This window comes from Felis catus, chromosome F1 (assembly GCF_018350175.1).
Source record: "Felis catus isolate Fca126 chromosome F1, F.catus_Fca126_mat1.0, whole genome shotgun sequence".
In the NCBI taxonomy this organism is placed as follows: Eukaryota; Metazoa; Chordata; class Mammalia; order Carnivora; family Felidae; genus Felis; species Felis catus.
The window spans coordinates 9,461,268-9,480,168 of NC_058384.1; the positions used below are offsets into that span (position 1 = coordinate 9,461,268).

Genomic DNA, 18,901 nt, shown 5'->3' on the forward strand with positions numbered 1-18,901 from the left:
TAGCATTTGTATTCCAAAAGGGTACATATACTATAACTCCCAGGAGGTCAGACTCATCAATATTAAACATGCTCCTATTGTTGTTGCATATAAAAAGGAAAAAGACAAAAAAGGAAACACCCTTGGCACAGACACATGAATTCAGATGTTATGCTATAAACCACCGCTTCCCAAGCAAACCCTTTAAGGCAAACTTTGTCCTTGCCTTTACTATAAAAGTTTGTAACAGTTTAACAGAATTTCTTAACATTCTGACTCCTGTATTAATAGAAAAATTTCCTCCGTTGTAAACGTTGTCACTGTTACTTAGGAAATTTAGTTACCCGTATTAAAGCATTTTTCAACATCCTGGGTATCTAACGAACCTTTAAGATTAAAGCAGCGTTAATCAATAATGTTACAATAATGTTATGATAATTTGAGTTACAAATTCATCCTCAAGCACTTTGAAAATATGTAGTAGCTATCCAACATGTTAGGATTCCAAGTAAGCCCAAAGGAGGAAAAAGTACTACGTGTTATAATGACGCAATTTAAATTCGGCAAGCAAATGCTCCTTTGTATATTGTGAACTACATTTTAAACCTCTCTCTTTAACCATTTTTATGTTTAAAAAAATGGTCGTATGAGTTTTCGATATAAAAGTACTCCATTGCAATAAGTAGGAGCCTTTTTCAAATTATATTCTTAAAAACAGATGATTTAAAGCCAGGCAGCCAGTCATTTTAGGTGGCCTTTTAGAGTAAATGTTTTGGAGAAATCACCTTTAAGAATAACTCTGCCAGGGTAACAGCCCTGTCTTGGAGAGGTTCTGGAGTACTTGAAAACCCTTTGTTTCCCCTTTCACAAAACTGCTCTTTTCTAGAATGCAGACTCCTCAGAGGGCACAGTTTGCCTAAGGCTAATAGAATTTGCTGCCTCTTTGAACACTGAGGTACTATGGGTTTTGATTTTTGCTCTTTCTTTAACAAGACATCTTTGACTCCAAACTATTTTGAGTTTTTTATTTGTTGGTTTTCGTTTCTTTTTACTTTCTTTGTTTACTTTTACTTTCTTTACTATTTACTTCTGAGATATATTTAAGTTCCAGAAATAAAAAAAAAAAAAAAAAAAGGAGAGAAGAAGGCAAGGAGGGAGGACAGAAGAGAGAAGAGACAAGACTGCTGATGTTTTCACATCCTTTGAATGTGAAACAATATATGACAGCTGTGTGCAGGTCACAGGTGACAAAGCTCTACTACATGCAAAGGCTTGTTGGAAAATCACAATTGTGGGCACCAAATGTAGGTAGGTACTCTCAATCCAATTTAAACTTAATGAATAAGTTCAGGCTGAGATTTGTCTAAGGTCCCATAGCAGCAAAGGCATTACTTGAACCTACAAATTTAGGTTCCTAATTCTTTATAACAAACAACACTACACAGTTTCTTATTTCATGGGCTGGTAAGAGCATCATGAAGGCGAACAGTATTTAGTGGTCCCAAAGATGCCTGGGGCATGGCCTAAGCTTAACTCCATTTGATGAAGGAATGATATCATATCTCTAGTTGCAAAAAACACATTTAACAAATAGAGATCCTACCTTGTGCCTGGCCAGACACTAGGTACCAGGACACAGGAAAAAAAAAAACAAAAAAAAAAACAAAACAAAAACCAGGTGTGGCTAGCCTGTATATTCAAGAATCTAATCTAGAATAATTGTTGGTAAAAAAAAATCTTTAGTATTAGCATCCCAAACAGGTCACCAAAAATGTATATGAAATTAGTTGCTACCCATTTTCCAACATTTCCAAAATGTTGCTATAACATTTTCCAACTGTTGAACTCCAGTTCATAATATGCATATGTGAATGTGGGATAAATGTACTAAACTCTGCAACTTACTCAAAAATGCATCAAAAAATTAAGATGCTTTAATGGATGGAGATATGGACAGATAACGTAATAAAGCAGGTATATTTAAATTTTAATTGTATAATTTAAGTGAGGGATATATGCTGTTGCTGTAAAATTACTTCCACTCTTCTGTATGTTTGAAATTTTGAAGTGTGGTGTAAGAGAGTGAGTTACAAGAATGTTGTACTTCCCAGCTTCCTTGAAATTAAAATCAGATAAAGGTTTATGGCACTCAATTAACAGTAAGTGAATAATCAGCCCTCCTCTCTTCACTTTTACCTGTTTGTCTGAATTATATGTCATTTCTTCTCTTTTCTTTTAGCTCTCCTCCTGTTTCATTGCTCTCTCAATTCAGTATCTCTCCATAATGAAATGTTTGATATGTGTCTTTAGTTTTCACTATGCTTCACCTTGATGAATGTTTGAGACTCTCTAGCAAAACAATCAGATTGGATGTTAATTATCCAACTCACTCTTTTCTCCAGCAGGTGAATGGCCTTTTCTTGAAAGACAACTCTGTCCTGATATCAACTACTAAGACTTGGCCTCTTCCATCCACCTCTCAGTCCTGACTTTACTCCTATACTACAGACTACTGGACCCACTTTCTAGAGAACAGTTGCACTGCCATGCCCCCAGTCCAACCCACCATATCTGAAATGGGACTCATGTGCTCTTGCATATTCATTCTCTTTGGGGGGTTTTTTGTTTTTTAATTTTTTTTAACATTTATTTATTTTTTGAGAGACAGAGCATGAGCAGGGGAGGGGGAGAGAGAGAGAGAGGGAGACACAGAATCTGAAGCAGGCTCCAGGCTCTGAGCTGTTTGCTAGCACAGAGCCCGATGCTGGGCTCGAACTCACGAACTGCGAGATCATGACCTGAGCCGAAGTTGGACGTTCAACCTACTGAGCCACCCAGGCACCCCTGTTTGTTTGTTTTTTGTTTTGGTTTTTTGTTGTTGTTGTTGTTGTTCAGTAAAAGCACCACAATCTCTCCAGTTGCCCAAACCCAGCTTGTTGCTAATTCCTGTCTCTCCCTTAGTCCACACAATTTAGCAATCCCAGAGATTTCTCTATTCTTCCTCCTTATGTCTCTTACATCCACTCATCTGTTTGATCCCAACTGCCACTTCCCTTGTCTTTCTCCTACCCCCACCTCCAACTCCCATCTGTTCTTTCTTGCTATTATCAATGCTTCTCAAATGGGGAGACAATTTTGCTCCCCAGGGAACATTTGGCCCTGTCTGGAGACATTTTGGGTTTTCATAGTGGTCGGGATGCTGCTAGCACCAATGATGCTGCTAAACAAAATGCAGAGGACAGCATCCTCCCTTCAACCCAAGATGCCAATTATGCTGTCGTTGAGCACCTGCTTTATCATGAAGCCTCTCGCCGGTGCTGGAGTCAATACATGTGAATGAATGAGTAAAAGAATGGAAATTATTATTATTTTGAAAAGTATTTCTCAGTTAAGGCAAATCAAAAACTTGAAAAGAGAACCTAACAGGACAAATAAGACTTTAACTACTGTTAACTATAGTACCAGTATCTTAAATGGAGAATTAACTCTTCCCTGAGACATTCATATTCTACGAAATAATGTGTCTACATAAATATTCCTATTGTTCACATACTTGCTGACATTATAAAAAGCCCTTATTCCTACCAGAAAATTTCAAGATGGAATCCCCAGAGCTCTTCTACAGAAATCATTATATGGGTCAGACCTCTTTTACAGAAATCATTATATGGATCACAAACAAGAATTATGTAGCTTTCAATTTTTACCATCCTCTTTCATGTTATCACCAATGCAGTACTTGGAAATTAAGTGCTTACAAAACTGAGAACAAGTCAAACATTACTTTGCCCAAGCAATACAGAATGCACTACGACTATTCGGAATTTGCCTATAGAAAGCCCACTTTAAGTCCATAATTTACCTTGTTCGGTGACAAGAAGTCGCAAAAAGCATTCTAAAGACAGAGCCAATAAGGAATTAAGATTGAGACAGCGGATCCTTGGCCTGGAGAGAAATGCTGTCCAACAGAAATGTAATGCAAGCCTCAATGGTAACATAAATACTCTAGTATCCACATTAAAAGGGCTAAAAGAAACAGATGAAAATAATTTGAAAAATAATTATGTAACCAAAAATATCCAAAATATTTCAACAAGAAGCCAATAAAAAATTATTAGGGGGATAGATTACATTCTTTTTTCCATACTAAGTCTTTGAAACCCAGTATGAATTTTACTAACGGCAACATCTCATTCAGACTAGTCACATGTCAATTGCTTCATAGCCATCTATGGCAAATAGTCACTCTTTTCTGAGCACAGCTTTAACCTTAGATTTTTCAGAGCTTTTTGAGCAACTCTTAGAATCTGCCAACATTAATCCAAACTGTGTTATTGAGCTTTAAAATAGTATTATAGGGGCGCCTGGGTGGCGCAGTCGGTTGAGCATCCAACTTCAGCCAGGTCACGATCTCGCGGTCCGGGAGTTCAAGCCCCGCGTTGGGCTCTGGGCTGATGGCTCAGAGCCTGGAGCCTGTTTCCGATTCTGTGTCTCCCTCTCTCTCTGCCCCTCCCCTGTTCATGCTCTGTCTCTCTCTGTCCCAAAAATAAATAAACGTTGAAAAAAAAAATTTTAAATAGTATTATATATTTTTATGTCATTTTAATGACATGTAGGTATATAATAAAAAAAAATCCATGGAACAAGCATGGGAAGAGATTCTAAGTGGGGCATCTGGCTGGCTCACTTGGTAAAGTATGCAGCTCTTGATCTTGGGGTTGTAAGTTTGAGCCTCATATTGGGCCTAGAGATTACTTAAAAAAAAATAAAAGAGAGATTTTAGTATAAATATGGACACGAGAGAGAAAACTATATTCCACAGAGCACTCTGGTTTTGGTAATAAATAATTTGATAATAAATAAAACGAGACCTGTCCACAAAAACTAGGCCAAATATATGGGTTTTCATTAAACAAAGACACCCCAAGAAGCATGCATACCTATGTTTGTCCTAATAGACATTAGTTTGTCCATGCATATTTCAGAAGATGATCTTAATATTGGTTTTAATCACACTGCTCCTTAATATATATTAAAGATGCTTTTACATTGAATTCTAAGTGCCAGCATTTTCTCTTCGAATTTAAGAGCCAGTCTAATTATTACAATATGGTATTAAAGAAAATTCATTGAATTAAATTTAAAGATTAAATTGACTTTATTCAATGACTCATGAATTAGACAGGATCTCATCTAGCAAATAGAAAGGAGCTCCATCAAACTGCAGAAAAGGAAACGTTTTTAAAGGAAGAGAGGGAACAGAAGCAAAAAAGAAATTATTAGCAAAGAATGTGTTGTTTTAGTCAAGGTCACCTAAAGCAAAAAAGCAGAGATCTCTCAGTGAATTACCTCCAAGTGCTGACCAGGAAATTTCAGGTTATCTGTTTAAAGGTTACATTGTGGAAGAAGCTAAAGCCTCAATTTATTTTTTTTTTTTTTTAAGTTTATCTATTTGGAGAGAGAGTGAGCAGGGGAGAAGCAGAGAGAGAGGGAGAGAGAATCCCAAGGAGGTTCCACACTGACAATGTGGAGCCCCACACAGGGGTGGATCCCACAAACTGTGAAATCATGACCTGAGCTGAAACCAAGGGTCAACGCTCAACCAACTAAGCCACCCAGGCACCCAAGCCTCAATTAAGTTTAGTATTAAGTTTTGTTTGGCTGACATGGAACCTTAATATAAATGACTCCATTCTGACCCTGTGGTCTTCCTTTTAACAATGGAAAAAGAGCAAAAAAGACCCAAAGAGGAGAAAAAATAAATATTTCGGTGTAGGGGCAATGCTTGCTTGCTCTTTATGAAACAAACGCCTTAGACCTTTGCACTTTCACCCAGAAATTAAGAGGAACTTGTTCTGATCACAAGGAATCCAAAAGAAGTTTACAACTCACATCTCTTACTGAAGATCTTTTCAGAGAATTGCCCTCAAGTACTTTAACTTCACTAGAAAATGGCTGGTTGCTGGGTTTTCCTTTTCCTTTCTTTTCACAGCACAAAGCAGTGGTTTCAGTGTAGAACTTTGCATCAGCTTCATTTTCCTCGGAAGAGCAGGAAAAGGCTTGTGGGAGATTTTATTTCACTCACCTGTGTGGGAGCTTCAGCTGTACAAACGTGACTTCAGGGTGCTGGCTGAAGAAAAATGGGAAAATTTTACTCTCAACCATGTAACTAGGTTTTCTGGTAACAGTATAGACACAGCTGTCATCAGAACGTCTAGGCAAGATGATTATAATGTTTACTGGAAATTAGTTTATCAGTATTACTACTACACTTTAAATACTTCCTCAGAGATTAGGGAGGCAGGAAAAGAAAACTGATTTGAAGTCTGTCTTTCCTTGCCTATGATACTCTATGAAAGACTGCCAGAGCTATTTGGCTCTTTAGGGCTCATTGAGTCAACATTTTCTAGGCATTTCTTCCTGTCCTCCTAAAACTCCCGGGACTTCATTTAAGGCAGATGCAGGGGGCGCCTGGGTGGCGCGGTCGGTTAAGCGTCCGACTTCAGCCAGGTCACGATCTCGCGGTCCGTGAGTTCGAGCCCCGCGTCGGGCTCTGGGCTGATGGCTCAGAGCCTGGAGCCTGTTTCCGATTCTCTGTCTCCCTCTCTCTCGGCCCCTCCCCCGTTCATGCTCTGTCTCTCTCTGTCCCAAAAATAAATAAATGTTCTGTCTCTCTCTGTCCCAAAAATAAATAAATGTTCTGTCTCTCTCTGTCCCAAAAATAAATAAATGTTGAAAAAAAAAAATTTTTTTTAAAAGGCAGATGCAAAATCAAAAAAAAAAAAAAAGGCAAAAACAATTAAAATAGCTGTTAAGCAGTTGAATAATTTCTACAATTTGCAAGGTCCCTTCTGTGGATTTTCCTGAGTTGTTGGATCTGAGGTGCCTGGAGAGAAAAGTGCAGGGTGTGCTAACTTGTCTTCATCAAGACAACGGCTTTATGGGTCTCAGTAATGATGACAACTTAGAAAGGTTCCAACTGGATCAATTTCGGCTGCCAGACTGAAGTGGCTGAGTGCAGTTGGAAGTTCTACTGGCCTACAAGATGTGTTAACTCCAACAACGTGGAAACTCCTTTCAATATTTAAGGAGCTTGAAAGTAGGCTTTAATTTTTTTTTTTTCAACGTTTTTTATTTATTTTTGGGACAGAGAGAGACAGAGCATGAACGGGGGAGGGGCAGAGAGAGAGGGAGACACAGAATCGGAAACAGGCTCCAGGCTCTGAGCCATCAGCCCAGAGCCTGACGCGGGGCTCGAACTCACGGACCGCGAGATCGTGACCTGAGCTGAAGTCGGACGCTCAACCGACTGAGCCACCCAGGTGCCCTGAGAGTAGGCTTTAAAGGCATAGTTTGAAGCCTGACCTGTTTGTTTTACTACTGATAGCACTTTTTACTTTTAATATAAATGAATTTTATATTATTAATTTATATTATTTTCTATTATGATTAATTACATTATATAAAAATTATATATATATAAATTATGTTATATATGTAACATATATTTAATTATATTATTAATTTATAATAAATTCATCTCAGTTTTATTGAGATATAATTGACACACAATGCTATATAAATGTGTATACAGCATATATTGCAAAATGATTACCACAATACGTTTAGTTACCATCCATCACCTCATCTAGTTACAATTTTTTTTCATTGAAATTCTTTAAATGCCCAGCACTACACTAGCAGGTGGTTCTATAGTGGTGATTAAAATAGGCCTGTTCCCTGCCCTCAGGGAATTTACAGCCTAATGGAATGAGGTAGGACACACTGTGAGGAAGTCAATAAATAAACCATATAATTGCAAACTGTGATCGTGATGCGGAGATTAAAAACAGCTGCTTTAAAAATGGGACTAACCTGTTTTAAAGTGGGTGATCAGGGAAGTTTTCTGCAAAGGCCTAACATCCATGATGAGAAATAGAGGTTGAGAAGGTTTCAAACAAGCAAAATGTGTGAGAAAAGTATTTGGGCAGAGGAAAAAGTGTGAATCAACGTTAAAAAGCCAAGTAGTTTATTGGTAAAAGCAACTGGTAAGGTAATTCTATGCCTCAGAATCTATGACCCTACTTTCACAATATCTAAGTTCCTGGGAAAATGCTTAATATTTTATATTTCCACTTATCACCTATTTTCATCATAACAGAATGAAGTATTACTATCTTTTAAGAACTAGCTGATCCTTACAATTATTTATGTAGCTAAGCTATGAACAAAGTAATGGTATGGGTTGGGGGACCCGAGATTAATAGAATCACTTTGGGAGTACCCTCAAACTCAACAAATGGGCACCTCTTCCCCTGATTCCACCCTGCCCCCATGAGTCTGATAGTTATCAAGCTGCTGTTTTCTATCCCTAAAACAACGGGGAAAGACATGTTTTAATAATCTTCTACTTCCTCTGTCACCATTTTACCATAATAAATTAAATTCCACCTCCATTTTTAAAAGTTACCTGTAGTAGCTTGTGTATAGGAAGAATGGGTCTTAGATCAAGTGGGTTCAAATCTTGACTTGGCTTCGGTGATTTGGGCAAATAAATCAATCTCTCTTAGCTTCAATTTCCCCATCTGTAAAATAAATATAATAGTAGCTCCTTTATAAGAGTATTGCAAGGATTCGGGGTGCCTGAGTGGCTCCGTCGGTTAAGCGTCTAACTCTTGATTCGGCTCACATCATGATCTCATCATTTCTGGGTTCAAGCCCTGTGTCAGGGCTATCATCATGAAGCCTGCTTGGGGTTTTCTGTCCCTTTCTCTCTCTCTCTCTCTCTCTCTCTCTCTCTCTCAAGATAAATAAATAAATAAATAAATAAATAAATAAATAAATAAATAAATAAATGATAAAAATAATTTTTAAAAAAAGAAAATAGAACTTAAAAAAAGGTTACTGCAAGGATTTAATCGACCATTTATACAAATGGCCTAGCACATAATAGTTGCTCAATAATTGTTGAACAAAGGCTATAAGAGCCAATTATGTAATCCAAATAATTCCAGACCTCTTACAGGAGAAATCCTAGAAACACGAAAAGGAAGAATTATTAATTCACCAAGACTGAGGAAGCCTGCCATTCATGAAAAGCTAGATATTTTCAAGTTCTGTTGCTAGGTGTTCTGAACTGTTGTTTTTCCTACCAACAAAGATGCTACACTTATGCCCCCCTTAGATGAGTGCCAAGGGGTGACTTGTTTTCTATTGGCCTAGAATTTTCCTACCCCTACATGCTAGATTCTACCTACCATAGCCGTGGAGATGCGAGTTCGGAGAAACTGAGCCCTGAGTCAGTGTCCCCAGGCCTCCCAACAAGAAGATTTAGACTGAGCTGAACTTGGAGCCCACTTCAAGGGAAAGAATGTTAATCCAAGAATCCCTAACTGTAATGAAAGACAGACATGAACCCATCCTGGTACCCTAGATCTGAATACATCTGGCAGGTTCCTCACAATACATTTTCTGAGCTAGAATACATTTTCATGATCTAATAGTAAAAATTAATATTTTTGAATATAGATAAACACAATGTGATATATCCACGCAGTGGAATACTACCCAGCAATAAAAAGATAGGAAGTGCTCAGACACGTTAGCATATGGATGAACCTCAAAAACATTACAGTAAGTGAAAGAGCCAGATTTAAAAAATGACCACATCTTTTGTGATTTTACTTAGAAGAAATGTACAGAAAAGGACATTTTATAGAGACAGATAGTAGACAAGTAGTTGCCTGTGGCTGAGGCAGGAATGGGAACTGACTACAAATTGACATGGGTTCCATTTGGAGGTATGGGTGGAATGTTCCAAAATGTAATCATGGTGACAGTTATATAATTCTGTAAATATACTAAAATATCATGGAATTAAAACAGGTGGATTTATCATATGTAAATTATACCTTCACAAAAATATTAATTAAAACATTAATTTAGGGGCACCTGGGTGGCTAAGTCAGTTAAGTGTTTAACTTCAGCTCAGGTCATGATCTCAGTTTGTGAGTTCAAGCCCATGTTGGGCTCTGTGCTGACAGCTCGGAGTCTGAAGCCTGCTTTGAATTCTGTGTCTCCTCTCTCTGCCTCTCCTGCTCATGCTCTCTGCGCGTGTGTCTCTCTCTCAAAAATAAACATTAAAGGGGCCCCTGCGTGACTCAGTCAGTTAAGTGCCCGACTTTGGCCCAGGTCATGATCTCGCGGTTTGTGGGTTCAAGCCCTGTGTCAGGCTCTGTGCTAATAGCTTGGAGCCTGGAACCCGCTTTGTATTCTGTGTCTCCCTCTCTCTCTGCCCTTGCCCTGCTTGCGCTCTCTCTCTCTCTCTCTCTCAAAAATAAATAAACATTAAAAAATAAAATAAATAAAATAAACATAAAAAATAAAATGAATTAATTTAAAAAGTGAATGTTTTTCACTTTGGGCCTCAGCTTCAAGGCAGTGATTTCCTTATAAGAAATGGCCTAAGTTCCATTGCTCTGCAGTTGTTGGCCTGGATGCCCAAATTTGACTCACTTCTCAGGACCAAAAGGAACTCAAGGTAACTTCCAGAGATGAATATTCCAGTCATGAGGGGCAGGGCAGCTGAAGAGTGGCTCTCACTAGATAAACTAAGTAAAGAAGGAAACTCTAGCTGGGATTGTCATATATTATTGACCATAACAGGTCAGCTGGGATACACAGTATGAATTTGATATTCCTAGTCCCCAAATACAGTAATGTTTCTTTTTAGCAATAAGTGAGCAAATTTTTAAAAATATTTTCTTATTTTTTAGAAGGAAGGAAAGAAAGAAAGAAAGAAAGAAAGAAAGAAAGAAAGAAAGAAAGAAAGAAAGCAAGCAAGCACAGGCAGGGGAAAGGGGGCAGAGAGAATCTTAAGCAGGCTTCACAGTCAGTACAGAGCCTAACATGGGGCTTGATCCCATGACCCTGGGATCATGACCTGAGTTGAAATCAAGAGTCAGACAGTCAACCGACTGAGCCTCCCAGGCGCTCTGAATAAAATGTATTTTAAAGTCCTAAGCTACAAGATGATCTGAAAATGCATTAATCAGCAGCAGAAGTGACAGAGACCATCGAACATCTCAGTCCCCAGCAAGGAAACTCTTTTAAATCAATTTAACGCCCTTTGTCATTGATTTGAGATGTTGATCCTAAGAAGGAGAAGAATAGGCAGCATGGAAAACTAAACTCAAGCCCAAGTTTCATTTTCCAATCCTCAAATCAGTACTCAATAATGATTAATTATTGTTGCTTCATTTGTGTATAAACAATTTCAGTTAGGGAACATGCAGATGCAAGGAAACAACATCTACCCACAGTCCAAGTAAAAGGATTTTCTTTGAAGGACAGGATAAGGCATGGACTTCAAAGGACTGGAGACAAAGAACACTGAGCCATATACAGAGATTTAACAGTCATCACACAGCTACTTTGTCTGTCTTCCTGGAATGTTTCTTGCTTTTATCTCTCTCCATATATCTATAATTTCCTTTAGTTTCTGCTTACTAAACAGCATGCACGTGGCCTAAAATGGTTGAGCAAGGCCATGTTCCATATAACCTTACAGTTCAAGTACCAAGCGATGTTTGACTCATCACAACTAGAGACTGTTCCACCAATGTCAAGTATCTAGCCTGATCCAACCAGCTGAGGCCAGAAGGGATGAGTCACAAGGTCTGCCATGGTTACATAGGCCCACTATAGTAGGCAGCGTGACGGCCTCCAATGGTGCCCATGTTTTAACTCCCAGAACCCTTAAATATGTTACACGGAGAAGGGGAATTATGGCTGTAGATGGAATTAAGCTTATAGAATCAGCTGTCCTTGAGATAAGCAGATTATCCTGGATTGTCTAGGAGGGCCCAATGCAATCACAAGGGTCATTATAAGTGAAAGAGGGGGGCAGGAGAGTCAATGTTAAAGGAAGAGATGTGAAGACAGAAGCATCATCCAAGGTAACATGAAGAAGGAGTCTGGGTCAAGAAATGCAGGAAGATTCTAGAAGGTGGCAAGGGCAAGGACACTAAGTCTTTCCTAGAGCCTCCAGGAGGAACATTCCTGCTAACACATTGGTTTTAGGACTTCTGAACTCCAGAACTGTAAGTGAATATATTGCTGTTATTTTAAGACACTAAATTTGTGGTAATCTGTTATAGCAACATTAGAAAACTAATGAGGTGTTTAAAAAGTGAATCTCCGGGGCACCTGGGTGACTCAGTCAGTTAAGCATCCAACTCCAGCTCAAGTCATGATCTCACGATTTGTGAGTTCAAGCCCCGGCATTGGGCTCTGTGCTGACAGCTTGGAGTCTGGATCCCAGTTCAGATTCTGTGTCTCCCTCTCTCTCTTCTTCTCCCCCACTTGCATGCTATCTCTCCCTCTCTCAAAAATAAACATAATAAATAAATATATATATATATATTTTTTAAAAAAGCGTATCTCCATGTTTCATGGATTATCCTCTGGAGAATTTAAAATCAAGCCTTCAAGTCTTACTCATTAGCAAATTTTACTTCTATAAATACAGGAAAAAGTCTTCTAAAGAAACTACTAGAAAAGGTGCTACTAATCTTCCCTTCCTGTGCTGGGCAGAAGAATCTTGACTGCAACTGTTAATTTGGAGCACAGCTGCTTCAAACATCTATATAAAATCATACTTAAAATGGCTCTTCAATTTAGAACATTAAAATTATAACAAGGGTTGATTGACACTAAGTTAGCAACACTAAAGAGTAAGAGCCATAACCAATTTACTGAACAATTAAGTTAGGGAATAAATAATACACAGGCTTTAAATTTCTCTTCCAGTTCTTTTTTTTTTCTTTTTTTAATGTTTATTTATATTTGACAGAGACAGAGCATGAGTGGGGGAGGGGCAGAGAGAGAAGGAGACACAGAATCTGAAGCAGGCTCCAGGCTCTGAGCTGTCAGCACAGAGTCTAACATGGGGCTCGAACTCAGGAGCTGGGAGATCATGACCTAAGCAGAAGTCGGCCGCTTACAACTGAGCGACCCAGGTGCCCCTCCAATTCTGTATTAAAAATTTAGCGTACCGGAATACTGCTGTCTTTGGTTTTAAACCCTCTATATATGGTGAGAGCTTCTTGCACAAAGGGTCTGGGCAGGGTAGCAGATGGATGGAGGGCTGGAATGCTAGAGGTCAATTTAGCACATAAGGAGAAACCCAGTAACGGCGAATCTAGCCTCTTCCGGGCAGAGGGCTATCCATTTGTCCAAGGATAATATCATGAACATCTACATGAAATTATGCAGGAAGGCTATGTCATCTTAGCAATTTTCAATTATGAATAAATAAACTCCTTTCATTATTTAGTGCATTTAAATTGAGATTTATGTAAATAGATACTCTGTCCATGGATTGAAAGACTCAATATTATTAAGATATCAATTCTTCCCAACTAGGTCTATAAATTCAACCAATTCTAATCAAAATCCCAGCAAGCTATTTTGTGGATATTGATAATCTAACTCTAAAGTTTGTATGAAAGGCAAAAAACTTACTATAAATTAGAGAATTAAGACAGTGTGGTATTGCTAAAAGAAATTATCCATCATCAGTGAATGGACATTTGGGCTCTTTCCATAATTTGGCTATTGTTGATAGTGCTGCTATAAACATTGGGGCGCATGTACCCTTTGAATCAGCATTTTTTTATCCTTTAGGTAAATATTTAGTAGTGCAATTGCTGGGTCATAGGGTAGCTCTATTTTTAATTTTTTGAGGAAACTTCATACTGTTTTCTGAAGTGGCTGCAACAGTTTGCATTCTCACCAGCAGTGCAAAAGGGTTCCCTTTTCTCCACATCCTTGCCAACATCTGTTGTTTCTTGAGTTGTTAATTTTAGCCATTCTGACAGGTGTGAGGTGGTATCTCATTGTGGTTTTGATTTGTATTTCCCTGATGATGAGTGTTTTCCTGTGTCTGTTAGCCATCTGGATGTCTTCTTTAGAAAATTCTCTATTCATGTCTTCTGCCCATGTAGTCACTGGATTATTTGCTTCTTGGGTGTTGAGTTTGATAAGTTCTTTATAGATTTCGGGTACTAACCCTTTATTAAATATGTCATTTGCAAATATCTTCTCCCATTCCCTCAGTTGCCTTTTAGTTTTGTTGATTGTTTCCTTCCCTTTGCAGAAGCTTTTTATCTTGACGAGGTCCCAATAGTGCATGTTTGCTTTTGTTTCCCTTGCCTCTGGAGACAATCACACCTAGCCAAGCTCAAAGAGGTTGCTGCCTGGTTTCTCCTGTAGGATTTTGATGGTTTCCTGCCTCACATTTAGGTCTTTCATCCATTTTGAATTTATTTTTGGGTGTGGTGTCCGAAAGTGGTCCATGTTCATTCTTCTGCATGTTGCTGTCCAGTTTTCCCAACAGCATTTGCTGAAAAGACTGTCTTTTTTCTATTGGATATTCTTTCATGCTTTGCAAAGAATATTGGCTATATATTTGTGGGTCCATTTCTGGGTTCTCTATTCTGTTCCATTGATCTATGTGTCTGTTTTTGTGCCAGTACCATACTGTCTTGATGACTATAGCTTTGTTATACAGCTTAAAGTCCAGAATTATGATGCCTCGTTTTGGTTTTCTTTTTCAACATTACTTTGGCTGTTCGAGGTCTTTTCTGGTTCCACACAAATTTTAGAATTGTTTGCTCTAGCTCTGTGAAGAATGCTGGTGCAATTTTGATGGGGATTGCATTGAAAGTGTCATTTGCTTTGGGTAGTATTAACATTTTAATGATATTTGTTCTTCTAATCCATAAGCATGGAATGTTTTTCCATTTCTTTGTGTCTTCTTCACTTCTTTCATGAGATTTCTATAGCTTTCAGCATACAGATCTTTTACCTCTTTGGTTAGGTCTATTCCTAAGTATCTTATGGTTTTTGGTCAATTGTAAATGGGATCCATTTCTTGATTTCTCTTCCTTTTGCTTTATTATTGGTGTATAGAAACGCAACCAATGTCTCTATGCTAATTTTATATCCTATGACTTTGCTGAATTCATGTGTGAGTTCTAATGGTATTTTTTAAATGGGGTCTTTTGGGTTTTCCACATATAATATCATGCCATGTGAAGAGTGAAAGTTTGATTTCTTCCTTGCCAATTTGTATGCCTTTTATTATTTCCGTTTGTTGCCTGATTGCTAAGGCTAGGATTTCCAATACTATGTTGAACAACAGTGATGAGAGTGTACATCCCTGTCGTGTTCCTGACCTTAGGGGGAAAGCTCTCAGTTTTTCCCCATTGAGGAGGATATTAGCTATGGGTCTTTCACATAGGCCTTTATGATCTTGAGATGTGTCCCTTCTATCCCTACTTTCTTGAGGTTTGTTTGTTTGTTTTTTTTTATCAAGAAAGAATGCTGTATTTTGTTAAATGCTTTTTCTACATCTATTGAGAATATTATGTGGTTCTTATCCTTTATTTTATTAATATGTTGTATCATGTTGATTGAGTTGCAAATATGAAATCAGCCCTGAATCCCAGGAATAAATCACAGTTGATCGTGGTGATGTACTGTTGAATTTGATTTGCCAGTCTGGTTGAGAATTTTTGCATCCAGGTTCATTAGGGATATGGGCCTATAATTCTCCTTTTATGTGGGATCTTGGTCTGATTTTGGAATCAAGGTAATGGTGTCTTCATAGAATGAGTTTGGAAGCTTTCCTTCAATTTCTATTTTGGAACAGTGTGAGAAGAGTAGGTATTAACTCTTCTTTAAATGTCTAGTAGAATTCCCCTGAGAAGTCATCTGTCCCAGAATTCTGATCTGTTGGGTGATTTTTGATAACTTATTCAATTTCTTTAACGGTTATAGTTCTGTTCCAATTTTCTCTTTCTTCCTGTTTCAGTTTTTATTGTGTGTGAGTTTCTAGGAATTTCCCCATTTCTTCCAAATTGCCCAATTTGTTGACATATAATTTTTCATAGTATTCTCTTATAATTCTTTGTATTTTTGTGGTGTTGGTTGTGATCTCTCCTCTTTCATTCATTATTTTATGTATTTTCGTCTTTTCTCTGTTCTTTTTGACAACTCTGACTCGGGGGTTATCAATTTTGTTTATTCTCTCAAATAACCATCTCTTAGTTGCATTGACCTGTTTACTTTTTTTGTTTGTTTGTTTCTATAGTGTTCATTTGTACTTAATCTTTATTATTTCCCTTCTCCTGGCTAAAGGCTTTTGGCTGTTCCTTTTCTAACTCCTTTGGGTGTAAGGTTATATTGTATGTTTGGGACCTCTCTTGCTTCTTGAGACAGGCCTGAATTGCAAGGTACTTTCTGCTTAGGACTGCGTGTTCTGCATCCAAAGGGTTTGGACTGTAGTGCTTTCATTTTCATTTGTTTCCATATACTTTAAATTTCTTCTTTAATTTACTGGTTAACCGTTTCATTCTTCAGTAGAATGTTCTTTAGCCTCCGTGTATTTGAGGGCTTTCCAAATTTTTTCTTATGGTTTATTTCAACTTTCATAGTGTAGTGATCTGAAAATATGCATGGTATGATCTTGACCTTTTTATGCCTGTTTGGCTAATTTGTGACCCAGGATGCAATCTATTCTGAAAAATGTTCCATGTGCACTTGAAGAGAATGTGTATTCTGCTGCTTTATGATGAAATGTTCTGAATATATCTGTTAAATCCATCTAGTTCATTGTCATTCAAAGCCATTTTTCCTTGTTGATTTTCTGCTTAATCTGTCCATTGCTGTGCATGCGGTGTTAAAGTCCCCTACTACTATGGTATTATTATCCATGAGTTTCTTTTTGTTTGTGATTAATTGATTTATTTATTTGGGTGCTCCAACTTGGGTTGGAGGCATAAATGTTCACAATTGTTAGATATTCTTGATGGATAGGCCCCTTAATTATGAAATAATGCCCTTTTTCATCTCTTGTTAGTCTTTGGATTAAAATCTACTTAATGTGAGGTGGCTGGGTGGCTCAGTCAGTTAAGTGTCCGATTTCGGCTCAGGTCATGATCTCGCGGTTTGTGAGTTCGAGCCCTGCATCAGGCTCTGTGCTGACAGCCTGGAGCCTGGAGCCTGCTTTGGATTCTGTGTCTCCCTCTCTCTCTCTGCCCCTTCCCCTTCACGTTCTGTCTCTCTCTCTTTCTTTCTCTCAAAAATAAACATTTAAAAAAAATTTTAATAAATAAAAATAAAAATAAAATACAGTTAATGTGATATAGGTATGGCTACTCTGGCTTTCTTTTGATATCCTTTAGCATTATAGATGGTTCTTTATCCCTTCACTTTCAATCTGCAGGTGTCTTTAGGTCTAAAATGAGTCTCTTGTAAGCAGCATGTATATGGATCTTGTTTATTAATCCATCCAGATACCCTATGTCTTTTGATTGGAGCATCTGGTCCATTTACATTGAGAATAATTAGTGAAAGATATGAATTTAGTACATTGTGTTACCTGTAGAGTTGGTGTTTCTGTTGATGTTCTCTATTTCTTTGTAGTCTTTGTTGCTTTGGTCTTTTTTTTTTTCTCCTTCAGTCAGAGAGTCCCCATTATTATTTCTTGCAGGACTGTTTAGTGGTCACAAACTCCTATAGTTTTTGTTTGTCTGGGGAAATCTTTATCTCTCCTTCTATTCTGAATGACAGCCTTGCTGGATAAAGAATTCTTGGCTGCATATTTTTCAGCACATTGATTATTTCTTGCCACTCCCTTCTGGCCTGCCAAGGTTCTATGGACAGGTTTGTTGCTACCCTTGTAGGTTAATTACCTTTTTGTCCCTAGCTGCTTCAGAATTCTTTCTTTATCCTTGTATTCTGCAAGTTTCATTATGTTATGGTGTCAACCTGTTTTTGCTTATTTTGAAGGGAGATTTCTGTGCATCTGGGACTTGAATTTCTGTTATTTTGCATGTTTTAAAAGCTTGTTATGTTTCCTGCACCTGAGAGTACTGCTATATTAAAAAGAGGTCATACATTGTCCAGGGCCTGGCACTTCAAGAACTGTTTCTGGTGTATGTTGTGTGCACTTTTCTTTTCCTTTTGGCTACTCTTTCCCACCACAGAGCTCCTCCTTGTTTGCAGTGAATAGTGTTTGGGCCTTTAACTAGGTGTGCTTTGATTTGTTTGTTGAAGTAAGTCTCATACCTGCCACATTCTCCCTCCAACTCTGGGGATCCTTCTGCAACTCTGAAGATTGATTTCCCGGATGTTCCTAGTGATCTTACCTCAATACAGCTGTGTTTGAGAGACAAGGAAAGACCAAGGTCCCCCTACTTCTCTGCCCTCTTAATTTCTCTCCAGGAAAATGGGGATTTAGCATCAGTCCCCCTAGAAGTGACAATTATTGCTGAAAATAGAAAAAGAATATTGTTATATGGACTTAAAAACTTTGGGAAGAACTAGGGTTCTGAATCTGTGATTTTAACTGTGTGTGTGTGTGTGTGTGTATATATATATATATATATATATATATATATATATATATATATATATTTAAAAATCTTAGTAGACTTTTTTGAATGTATACGGTTGCTTCTGAAGCAACATGAAACCCATTGTATTTTATATCCACTTTTCTAGAGTTAATCAATTTTCCTTTACTCTTTCAAACTTCTTCTAGAATTGTATAAATCAAAATATAGGCTTTTTTTATTTATCTTTTTGTGTCATATAGTAAAATTCCAGAGCCCAAGGACAATGTTCTTAGTTATATTTGATTCCCTAGTGTCTAGCATGGGATTTTGGCACATAGCAGGTGCTCAATAAGTGCTGAATCTATGCAGATTTCAGAGAGAGATGGCGGAATGTGACAAAATGCCTCAAATTGACATTTTTTTTCTTTGTGGGGATTGTGCTATCAAAACCATTTCCCTCATAGTACAGTTGTAACCAAGATCATCTGCCGCATGATTAGTATTTTGGTTGTCTCAAA

At 37.8% G+C, this 18,901-nt stretch overlaps 1 protein-coding gene across 1 annotated transcript in view; it reads right to left on the reverse strand.

Moving 5' to 3' along the window:
- The window catches only part of FMN2 (formin 2), a 492,613-nt gene that overhangs the window by 393,673 nt on the left and 80,039 nt on the right, over positions 1-18,901 (reverse strand). Inside the window, exons 4-5 of the mRNA XM_045048716.1 lie at positions 8,450-8,564; positions 6,065-6,109 (exon numbers count right to left, since the gene is read on the reverse strand). The gene's annotated coding sequence lies outside the window, so the exon portion shown is untranslated. The remainder of the gene's footprint in view (positions 1-6,064; positions 6,110-8,449; positions 8,565-18,901) is intronic.